General features: G+C 42.2%; 1 pseudogene; it reads right to left on the reverse strand.

The window, feature by feature from the left end:
• Window positions 1-9479: 9479 nt before the first annotated feature.
• On the reverse strand, window positions 9480-10155 carry LOC137989369 (uncharacterized; annotated as a pseudogene).
• Between the last annotated feature and the right edge of the window lie 2345 nt (window positions 10156-12500).

The following is a 12500-nucleotide window of genomic DNA, read 5'->3' on the forward strand; positions in this document are numbered from 1 at the left end:
ACGACCATGGCTTTTGCTGTGAAACTTTGCACCAGTTATGGTGTAATACTTTTGCGGTGATTGTCTGACCACATACGACCATGGCTTTTACTGTGAAACTTTGCACCAGTTCTGGTGTAATACTTTTGAAGTGATTGTCTGACGACACAAGACCATGTCTTTTGCTGTGAAACTTTTCACCAGTTCTGGTGTGAAACGTTTGCGGTGATTGTCAGATGACACACGACCATGGCTTACATTTTAGCGAGGACCTCTATTTCGAGAAACTGTAAGTACAGTTTATTATTATTATGATGCAGTAAAACTATCTGTATGCACAGTGTTATAAAGCGACTCAGGGCGCTAAGCGTAACCTGTGCGCACAAGCGAAACTTAAAAGGAATAACCAAATGAGTAAAAAATAATCATAATAATAATAATAAAAAAATAAAAATATATATATCTATATATCTACTTGACTAAAAACTACAATCTAGGCATATAAATGTCTGTAATTTCTCTCGTTCTTCGTGGCTGATAGTCAGGCTTTGATCTTAGGTCTTCATATCATAACCTTGAAAGTTCTCGCTATATTTAGGGATGACGACAAGACTGCCTTTTGAATGGCCTCTAAAACGTTATTCGCCTTACGTCCTACCAGTGATTGAATTGAGGTTTCGGTTTCTCTCGACCAGCCTCCCAGCACGTCCATGATAATGTTATGTTGAATCACCTCGTAACCTCTATACTGCTGCTTCAATTCCCACCTTAACGGGCCATACTTCATCGTCTTCTCCTCGCTCTTTTTCTCTCGGTTACTAATCCAAGGGCAGCTCATCTCTAAGGTCAGCACTTTCTTGTTTGCATGATCCACAATCCTCGCGTCTACACGGTTGGCTCGAACCTCCTGGTGGTCCGCATACACGGGTACATCCCACCATGCTTCCACTTGTTCTGACCTGTACTCCGGCTTGGGCATTACTGGCGAGTACCACGGTGGTACGTCCTCGAGAAGACCCTGGTCATGTAAGATCTCATAAAACAGGACCCTTAGAACCATGTTGTGTCTGAACAAATACTTGGTCTGAGCCAACGCAGTGCACCCGGACAGGATATGAGAGACACTCTCTTGGGCGTGGCCACATATTCTACACTTCACATCCCCAGAGCAACTTGTGTGAGTCTTTTTGCTAGTGTAGAGCTTTGTTGGCAAAAGTTGCTCGTACAGTTCAAACGCACCGGCAATAGTATACGTGGGACATGATCTCCATGTACTCAGCCAGCTGAAACATCCGTTCGTGCACAGCTGTTCATCGTCCTTTCTCTCTCTCAGCAGCTTCCCCTGCCATTCTAGGCCACGTACGTCCCTCTCATACTTCTCCTCCACACATTCTTTCAGCACTCCCTTCACGCGTTGCGGTGGGATGGCCTCTCCACTGCTCATAACACATACAGGTTCCGGGTGTTTAAGATGAAGGTCAACACCCAACTCCGCCGCAAACTTTGCCGCATCTTTCACTATTGATTTATGGCCGAATGACTCTGCTCTTTCGTCAAACTCTCTCACCATTTTCATCGCCGGGCCTTGGTTCTCATACATTCGAATCGCTGCTTTGACCTTGGTCACTTTATACTCCATCTCCACCGCACGTAGACCTCTTCCGCCTTGTTCCCTCGGGAGGTACAAGAGAGCCGTAGAACCACCTGGGGGTTTCCCGCCATTTTCCACTATGATCTTGCGCACTTCCCTGTCCAAGATCTTCAACTCTGTTATCGGCCATTGTTGAGTCCACATTAAGTAACCCAACACCGGCAAGGCAAACTGGTTAGAGGCCGCCACCCGGTTAAAGTCTGAGAGGGGACTGGACCAGATGATCGACAATCGACGCAGGTACTCTCTTGCTGCACATTCAAGTACCATTTTCTCTTCCTGGACTAAGCTCTCAAGAACACCAAGAAACTTATACTGTTTTCCTTCTTCAAGTGATGGTAATCTTCCTCCAGCTATATCTCCTCCTAAATTCTCCTGGGAGTGGATCCCTCTCCTTATATGGACCACTGCACATTTCCTTGGATTCCACTGTAGTCCGATGTCTTCCATAGCCACTTGCGTTGATTCTAGCACTCGGTTCAACTTGGTCTCGTTAGCTGCGAATACTTTAAGATCGTCAATATACAGCAGATCAGTCACTGTGGCACTGATTGGTTTAGATAACTTGTATCCCTCAGAGGCGCTGATCTTCCAGGCCACGGGATTCAAGCAGATCGTGAAAAGCCTTGTGCAGAGCGCATCTCCCTGTGGTAGTCCTTTCTTAAACATAATAGGATCAGACACTTCCCACCCATGCCGCGTGTTGGCGACGATTCTCGTCTTCCAACTCTTACACAACTTACTTATCACCTTACACAGCCACTTTGGAAACCTATGCAGCACCATCATCTCACCTAACCAGCCATGATCTACCGAATCATATGCCTTCTTCACATCTACCCATGCCATACTCAGGTTACGCCTTCTTCTCTGACAATCCAACGTCACCACCCTATCAATCAGCAAATTATCTACCGTTCCACTACACCCCTTTTTTGCACCTCTCTGCGATCCTTCCATCAGCCCATGCTCTTCCAGATGTTGATCCGTGGGACCGAGAACACACGAAGTAAACCACTTGTAAGCCGTATTTAAACAAGTGATTGGTCGCTGGTGAATTTCCCCGGTTTGGGTATCAAAGATGTTTTTCCCTGAGCAAACCAGGATGGATAGTCATCATCACTTCTCGAGATCGCTTCAAACGACCGGGCCATGCCTTCGTGTACCACTTGCGCACGCTTCCACCAGTAGTTGACCAACTTGTCCGGCCCCGGAGCACTCCAGTTCTTCTTCCTTTTCAATATCCCTACTGCTTCAGCGGTTTCTAGTGTCCAGGCCTCTTCTGTCGGTGGAGGGACCTTACTAAAGATCGCATCTCTCACTTCGTTCAGCCTTTCAGCCTGGCTATTCCCAGTCCCCTCTCCTTCCCACAGTTCTCTCCAGAACGAACTCGCTTCTTCAATACTCCAGAACTTCTCTCTCTCCTCTGCAGCGGTGTTTCCATTAGCTCCCTCATACTTGGGGCGATCACAGTCTTCGCATTTGGCTAGCATCTCCCTCATATTAGCATACACGCGCCCTGCATCTTCTTTAAACTGCTGATTTAGAACCTTCGCTTCTTTAGTCTTCTTATTCCTGCCAAAAGCTCTTTTCAGTTTCCTCAACGCACATTTCTGCCTTTCCATGTAACTCACAAGTGAAGCTATGGGTAACTCTTTGCATTCTTGTTGTAGGATCGCTCTGTTCCTTTTTCCTCTTTTCGTCATTTTCCTGTTTTCTTTCAGACGCTCGATTTCAGATTTAGCCATTGAGATCTTTTTCCGAATACACTCCGCCTTTTCCTCGTACGCTTTTTGACACTTTGATCTTTTACTCTTGTGGTTTGATGATTTTCCTGATCCTTGTTTTTTCCATCCTTTATACAAAAGAAATGCCGTGACAACAGAATAAAGCACACAATTAGCAATCCAAAGATAGCTAAATGGATTGTCCGTCGGGGATACTCTGCACTGCTTCATTAACTCCGTTATCACCTTATTAATATTCTCATGGTCGCCCTTTGTTGGCGTTCCTTTTGTTCGTGTATCAATAGTACGATTACTAAAATCACCTTCGCACGGGTGGATACGGATGTAAACATTGGTCGCTGATTTCAGAAGCTCACGTGCTTCTGAGCTTAAGGAAGGCCGTTCATCCGGAACCGCTTCACTTTCTTCCATATGCAAATCTTGGTCTCCTGTATTTGCATTTTGAAAACCTTCGACTGGTTCTTCGTTCCTTTCGCACTCTCTTGTTCTGATGTTTTCGCTTATTCTCTGTCTAACGTTCCCCAGTGTTTTCTCCAGTTTCGCCGCTTGGTCTCTTAGATTCTGCTCCGTGAGCTCCAGATAACCATAGCCCTTCTCTTCCCAAAGCTGTTTCATTATCCCCATGTAGCCTTTCTTCCTTCCATTGTCAAAACGCGGTGGGTTTTCTGAGTTAACCAGTCGCTGGGCTTGCTTTTTGCACTCCAAAATATCATGATTCCCCACCTCAGTCCATTTTATCCTTCCGTTTATCCGCACAAGTCGTTCCTGCGATCCATTACTTGCCATGATGTGACCACAATGTCGATAAACTCGAATTTTAAATTAAACTAAACAACAAACCAAATTCGCTCGTTCAGAGACACCGAATTGTCCTGCAGTTCGCCAGACAACTTCACAAGTATTCAGAATACTTTTCTGTATGTCTTTTAGTGCTCTGAACTTGGCTTACTTTCAGTTCAAACGAATTTTATCAGGAGCGATAAGACACGTCTGACCTACTTGTCGCCATCGCCCATTATTATTATTATTATTATTATTATTATTATTATTATTATTATTGTTATAATAATAATATGGTTATTATTATAATGGTTATTATTATTATTACTATTAGTACTATTATTGTTGTTAATATTAATATTATTAATCTTTATTACTATTAATTTTCATTTATTATGTAATTATTTATTTACCTTGCTGGCTGGCTCATAACGTACGCCACCGCTCGCTGGCAAACGTTATGCGCTGGTTATGTGTCATTTCGCATTTTAAAATATGCTGGCTGGTTAAAAGCCGTCTCACACGATGGCTGGCTGGGAGTTTTATTTCCTGAAACTCTTGCTCGCTAGCAGTCAGAAGAGTGGGTATTTTTTCCCAGGATCGTTAAATATTAACGAAGATTGACGTACATGTAGAAACATTCTAATAGTTGCTGCAACATTAAATGAACAATTTTGTCAAAAATGGTCGTTGGGTACTCCTGAAGTGATGGAGCATGTCATCTATCGCAACATTATGCAGCATTAGGAGCATAATAACATCTTGTATTCAAAACAACATGGCTTTAGAAAGAACCATTCGTGCGAAACGCAACTCCTGCTCACTGTTGAAGACCTAGCAAAGAATTTGGATGAGGGATCTGAAGTTGATCTACAGATTTTTGACTTCAGCAAGGCCTTTGATAAGGTTCCCCACCAGAGATTACTCTCAAAATTGAATTATTATGGGATTCAGGGAAAAACTCTTGCTTGGATTAATTCATGGCTTACAGAGAGATCATTTCAGCGTGTTGGGGTGGATACTGAAGGTTCTAGTTTGGTTGGGGTCATTTCAGCTAGGAGTACCACAGGGTACAGTTTTGGCCCCTCCCATGTTTTTATTATTTATGGGTGACCCGAAAACACTGACCCCGGTCCATGGACCCCCATACGGACCGGGTCCACCGACTACTATACGGACCGGTCCACGGACTACCCCGACGGACCCCCTCCACACCTAAAGATTTGACTTACCGGTAGTCTGGATAGATCACTCATGTCGGCGAAATTTCAACCGTTGTGCGCCGCAAATTTAAAGACTAAGGCTCAGGCTCGGGCGCAAGTTGTATTAATCCCTTCACTGTGGACCGGAGTACTTCGAAAAAGACCGATAATGAGGTTCCTTGTTCCTTCCACCATTTTTGTTCGGCTCATTCTCCCGCGGGTTCACGAACTCGTTCCAGGCTCCACGAAATGGAAAGCAACTGCGCTACGTTTCTCGAGGAAGCCATGGATGACTGGTAACATGAATCACTCGTATTGTTTTTGTTTGTCTTGTCCATCTGCATTTGTTTGCAGTTACAACAGATTCCTATAATAGCTTTTTGTTGCTTCAACAGAAATGTGGAGGTGTATGAAATACCGTCAAGTAATGAAGTGAGTTGACTTTATAGTTAAAATTGTGCACATTGTGATCTGGTTACGTTAACATCCAATTTTTAGTGGAGCGGCGAGTTGACTTCCTATTTAGACTTTTTTCCTTAATACATTTGAATAGAATTTGAAGTACACGCATAGACCGTATTCATAAATGGCGGCCAATTTATAATTCTTTTGTCGAAGTGCAAATTAGCCTACTAAGCCTCGATACCATACGGTGAATTGAAAAGAATTCTTGCTCTAAAATGAGGCTTGGTAGGCTAATTTGCACGTGGACAACAGAATTATAATGTGACCGCCATTTATGAATAAGGTCTATATTATACTGTTTAAAGGATGGGCAAGATTTTCTGACAGCCCCATACAATAGTTATGCATGCATTTTCTTGTTCACGCCTGTTCTTTGTTTGTGAGGAAGTAATACATGGATAATTAATGTATGGGGCTGTGCAGAAATCCTGAGAATTATGACAGACAAGGCTTTAATAAAGATTAATGAAAGAGTCAAATTTTAAAACGTCACGATAAAGGCTATAAATACATGTAGTTATTGTATAACCTGCGACCAGGCGACCTTTTCTTTAGGGAGGGTCCGAGATGAAACGTAGGGAGGAAGGGAGGGCATGATCGCAGGCCTGTCATTGTATGGCGGATCGGTCTGGAGTATGACAGCTAAAGACAACATTGGAAGAGTTTTCAGAGTGCTGCTAGGATAATACTTCGTCGGTGGAAAGTAGAAAAGAACTAACTGTTAAGTTATTTGAGAAAAGTAGACTGGATGACGTTTTATAGGATGAACTCAATTTAATAACTGGTGTCATATATATTATTTATTAATGAAGAAGCCTTTTAGCCGGTGTGTTTCAAAGCCTCTTGCATTAAATATTTGTTAGAACTCAACAGTTTCGTGTTAAGAATACCTCCCAACACATGCACCATTTCTCCTCTACTCTAACACTGGTACTCCACTTTGCATACAGTGTAAGGTAGGAAATATAAACTGTGTGTTTAAAAAAAACTTCTAGTTTGATCTAAAGTAGTAGCCAGCCAACCAACAAACATTCTCTACAATGCTAAAGATTACATTTGATCTCTGCCGTAGTTGGAATTTGAAAACAAATATAAATTAAGCTAAATCTCAATAATTTGTAACTAACTCTAACACAATGTTTAAAACTGCAACGTTCATACATGTGTACAAAGCAAACGTTTCGTATGTAAACATTTCCAAATCACTTCTAGCCTTAAACGTTTCTTTTGTGCACGCTGTTTGCCCAACTAAAGCAAAGACGATCTCAAATTCAGATAAAATGAATAATAGCTAACTGTCATTTCAAAGCTCGTACTTAAAACCGTTTAATAGGCTGTCTCAGGACAAACCCAAGAGTATTTATAATACTCCAATTCATAGAAAACTTCAAAATAATTTCATTTTGACAACCTCTAAGAAGGGACGTTCGGGATATAGAATGTCTTTCTCTTTGATTTCTGTTTGCTAGGCAATTTTCAGTTGCCATCTTTAGCTTTAAAGGCATGCAAGGTAGTTCCACTAAAAAGCAAACCTTCAGGGAAGAGGATGAAGGGAACCTACAATTTAGGTTCTTGAAATGAGTGTACGAACCCTGATAACCTCATTCAAGGAAATGACAGACACTTACAGATCTAAATTACACTGGAATCTCTCCATAACCAGTTGACGCAGGCTACTAGTGACGATGAGGCTATGATCAGATATTATTTTTGAAGACACCTTTGTGCACACAGGGTTTAAGTGGTAGTGCCTCGTCGATGTTACTAACTTCCAAGCATTCGTTTCCTTGTTGAAAAAATGATAGCGCTCAAATCTAGCAAAACAATACAGCTTATCATCGGGGCTCTGGAATCCCACAACATTAGATTTTACAGCATTCCAGCAGCCAGCAAACTTCTTGATGTTACCGGCAATCTTTTTAAGAACCAAAGGCCCAGAGGGTGGAGGATCCACTGGTCTAGCTGCTCTTCTTATAACAAGAGTGGTTGGATTGAGAATTTCAGCTTGAACATTTGCTTCTGTATTCTGTGCAGCTGCATCTGTATCTGAATGGTGGACTGCTACTTCAGTTGCAGGTAAATGCCGCTTGCGAGATGGAGCTTTCCCACCAAAATTTTTTGGAGCAGAAGCTGCTGATATCCGGCTGAGACTTCGGCCTTGGTAGGCCTCCACAACGTTTGCCACACAGTTAAGATGGATGGCAATAGACAGGCAATGATGGCAAAGGTTGTTTCGCCCAAAGAAATTACAATCACAAGTACATTTTCACCTCTTAAAGCACTGAATCCGGTGAGGAAGGGGTCCTCCACTGTCCACAAAGTACACACTATCCTTGAAACCTTGGCGGAACTGGTCGTTGCACAGCACAGTATTGGCTTTTTCCAGCAGACTCGATTGTTCCTCTTTGGAAAAGTGGCCACTCAGCTGTGAAAGGTCGCTGAGATCACACGCTGCTTCCCTTATAGAGGGATGAGATGAGGAACGTGACAATGGTGTGACCTTAAAATTGCTGCACCTCTTGTATGCTTTTGGATCGGGGCAAACTTTGCTAGCCCTTTTGAGGAAAGCCTTTCGCTCTTCTTGGGTCATCTCTGCATGACTCTTTGTCAGTAAGTGTTGCTGAAACTGGTGGCAGACCTCCCACTTGTCGGACAACTGAAACCATGCCATTTCTTCCTCTTGATCGAATGACTGCACAAAGTCGTATAGGTTTATAATGAGTCTGTCCATGTCCATGTCCTGTCCTCCAATCTTTCATCATATCATTTACTGACTCAGGCATGTTCTGTTCATATGGCTTGTTTCCCAAGCCAAGGTCTTTCAGAACAAATGTAGCCGTCTTTGTGCGCATGTCATTAAGCTTGTGGGTGCGAAAATACTGTGTAAAGGCTGGTGGGCCAGATTTCTCGGACCTTTCTAGGGTGTCCCACCCTTCCATGAGTGCTGTTGCATTCTTCTTAAACTCTTCTAGTGAACTTGACCGAATTAATCCACTTTTTGCTTTGAAGAGATCCTGGCAAATACGGGACACTAGTGCTGAGGAGAGACCGAGCTTTCTACATTTCTCCTTGATATTTCTTTGGCTATGAATGTAACAAAGCCAAAGCAATTGTGTTGCATTCCTGAAACCGGCCGCGAGGGCATTCGTTAACGCTCGTTCATCATCAGTGCCTGTGGCACGAAGGAATTCATTGAGACCAGGATTTTCACGGAAAGGCAATGGATAAATGATAGGTACGTGGATTCGTCTCTAGTCATGTAGACCATGACAGGGCCTAAAAAGGAGGGGTGGTTGTTTCCTCCCTTTACTCGAAGAACTGTATTCTTAAAACTTGTTACAAGCACATAGAATGGACCAAGTTGAAATGTTACGTCAACTCCAAGTTCAGATACTTGGTTTACCCTGTCGTGACAGCAAAACTTCACAATATTGTTCAACTGTTGATCAGAGAATAACATGACCGTGGGAAGATCATTAGACTACATGACGGATAAAGCCAGGAAAAGTTGTCTTCTGCAGTTCTAGGACTGATGCAAGTGGGTCCTTATTTACTCTTTCAGATGGTTTTCGAGTGAGGTATCCAACCTGTTTCACGTTGCGTGGGAGCGAACTAATGCTATCGGCACCACAGATACCACCAGCTTCCTTTTTGTTAAGAACAATGCCCTCGTTGGACCAAATTCAACAGCTTTATCTGCAACTTTAAGCTTGGTGCTCTCTTTGGATCGGATGTGTGCCATATTGGATGAGGTTCGATTACCATGCTTCTTGATCTTAAATCTTGTGGGCTGACCATCAAAATTGTAATTGAGAAGCACGAGTGGGAACCATTTTTCAATAGCTTTACCAAATTCGATGGACACAATTGTCTTGTGATATGACGTGTAGGAGGAACATGTGTACGTTCTTCTTCTCACTGCAACGTCGGCACTTTCTTGACTGTTGAGCCTTTCAAGTTCAGCCACTTTGCCCCCTTCATCCCTTATGATGGTGTAGAACTTGGCCTTACATCCTGTCATGACCCATGACCCATTTTCATCTGAGAACAAATCTTTTCTGTGTTCCAGTGTATCAAGGCTCAAGACAAAAGTTGCATTGTCGTGAATTCCGATGGGAACTGCTTTGCTTATAATTGTAGCACTTTCTTCCTGGCAATTCATCATAAAGGGGACAACGTAAGGATTGTCAAGGCTCTCAAGAGTTATCATCTTGCACTCAACATTACCATTGAACAGCTTGTAATCCTTTCCCTTCATTTTTTTTTGGTTATTTTGACACATCGAAACGTTCTTCGTCAGGATAGCTTTCTTCATCACTATAGCCTTCAAGGTTCTATAAAACATTCATTAAAACAAACATTAAAATGTTAATATTGTTAAGCCAGAGTCGGACATCTTATTTTCATGGTCAGTAATCAGCAAATTGTCAAGCAGATTGGTGATGAGAATAAAGACAACCATTGGATATGGAATACTTTTAAGACAGCAAAATATCAAAACTAACATGCAAGGAAATGTGTGGCTGTAAGTGGGGAGCTCGAGAATTAACATTCAGACCTTAGCAGTTGAGGATTAAGATTCAAGTTAAATAAATGTAAATTTATATGTACATGTCCATTATATCAAATTTCTTAGAGGATATCAAATGTCCCATTCAGACAGCAGAAATGTAAAGTACTTGTGAGAGCTTAACCAAGCTACACTGAATTACATTATATTATCAGGAGAGGGCAGAGTGATGATAGATCTGCCATCATATTTATTTACTATCATTTGAGAAAAGACAATTTGATGTGAATTTTCCCATCCGTTTTTATTCCAGACAAAAAGATACCAGCCAGGCAATTATTTGACATAAAACTTTATAAAGTAGAAAAACGGGAAATGAAAGGCCCACTTGAATACCTCTGTCAGACTTGTGTTACAACCTGTGGAATATTCGTCTACACTGCTGTCTTGATCATCTCTATCATCAATCAAAACTTAAAAGCCACAATTCACACATTATTACGTGTATTAATGGAATATTTTCTTTGCTTGTTCATTCCGGACAGACAGAGACGTGTCTTAATATTTGACTTTATAAAGAAGGAGAGGGAAATGGGGGAGGGGGAGGGGGGACAATTCAGTCAAGAAAAGTATTTAACTACAGTTAAATACGTCTGCCAGACTTGTATTGCTACCAGCGGTGTGTTCACCTCCACTGCCAAGGTCATGGTCATCTTTGTTGTCAATCAACTCCTATAAGCCACAATTCAATCAACCGGTAAATTACTCAATCCATCTACAAACTACACGAAACTATATACCTATATATATATGGCCAAGTTATTTCAAGATTCATTTGTGTCTTTCCTTCCTTTTTAGTTCAGCAAACACATAGCAGGCAACCACACTTCCCTTGTTTGTATTATCTCACACATGCCCGTATCATATCATATTTCAACCCGCCTGCCTTGGGTGACCCGAAAACACTGACCCCCGGTCCATGGACCCCCATACGGACCGGGTCCACGGACTACTATGCGGACCGGTTCACGGACTACCCCGACGGACCCCCTCCACGGACCCCCCAAAAGACAACATAGAAATAAAAATAAATTTAAAATAAATTTGACTTGCCAATTGTCTGGATAGACCACTCGTGTCGGCGAGATCTCAGCCATTACGCTCCGCAAATTTCGGGTCATTAAATCTCCCGGATAAAAACGACTCTGAACCTTTCTGAGACGTTTCTCCATTCTAGACTGAAATTGCATTCCCAAGTTTTAAAAAAATCGATTTTTTCAAACTCGTTTCATTGTTTCTTAATGCATTTCTTCATCTCTAAGTTTCAAGCACAAGTTAATAGAACTAAGCAAAATGGCTTCCTTCAGCTGCCATATAACCGATTGTTTGATTGGATCTCCGATTAACCAATAAAAATTCTTGACATAAGTACCCTGTTTTCCCACACATTCACAATGGCGGCAGAATATTCTTGTATTCTGAAGGAGCTGCTGGGGGATGGGTGGGTGCGTTTTTTTTTGGGGGGGGGGGGTGGGGAGAGGAGGGGAGGGGGAGTGGGTAGGTTGATCGAGGGGGGAGGGGTGGGGAGACCGGATGGAAAAAATCTCCAGATTTTGGATCTCCATAGGTTGGCACCTCTGAGAATGATATTGACAAATTAGTATCTTGGAGCAAGACATGGCAAATGCAGTTTAATGTGACTAAATGTCATACTATGAGGATATCTAGGAAGAGGGATCCTGTGTTTTTGATCATTACATCGATGGCCAAAAGCTGTCTCCCGTAAACAACCATCCTTATCTGGGAGTTATGTTATCTAACGACCTAAGATGGAATTCTCATGTGGAAAATATTGTGGTCAAATTAGCAAATAAGTCTCTTGGTTTTGTAAGGCACAGCCTTTACCCTTGTTCCGAAAGTACAAAGCGTTTAGCTTATGTAACCATTATTAGACCAAAATTGGAGTATGCTACTGCTGTGTGGGACCCATATAGACAAGAACAGACTGCTTCAATTGAAGCCGTCCAGCGGCGTGTAGCCAGATTTATCAAAAGAGACTACAACAGAACCTCTTCCGTTACAGAAATGCTACAGTCATTAGATTTAGATCTTTTAGAGGACAGACGTAAAGCCCATCGATTGAATATATTTTATTTAGCGGTTAA

Source organism: Montipora foliosa, unplaced genomic scaffold (genome assembly GCF_036669935.1).
Source record: "Montipora foliosa isolate CH-2021 unplaced genomic scaffold, ASM3666993v2 scaffold_457, whole genome shotgun sequence".
NCBI lineage: Eukaryota > Metazoa > Cnidaria > Anthozoa > Scleractinia > Acroporidae > Montipora > Montipora foliosa.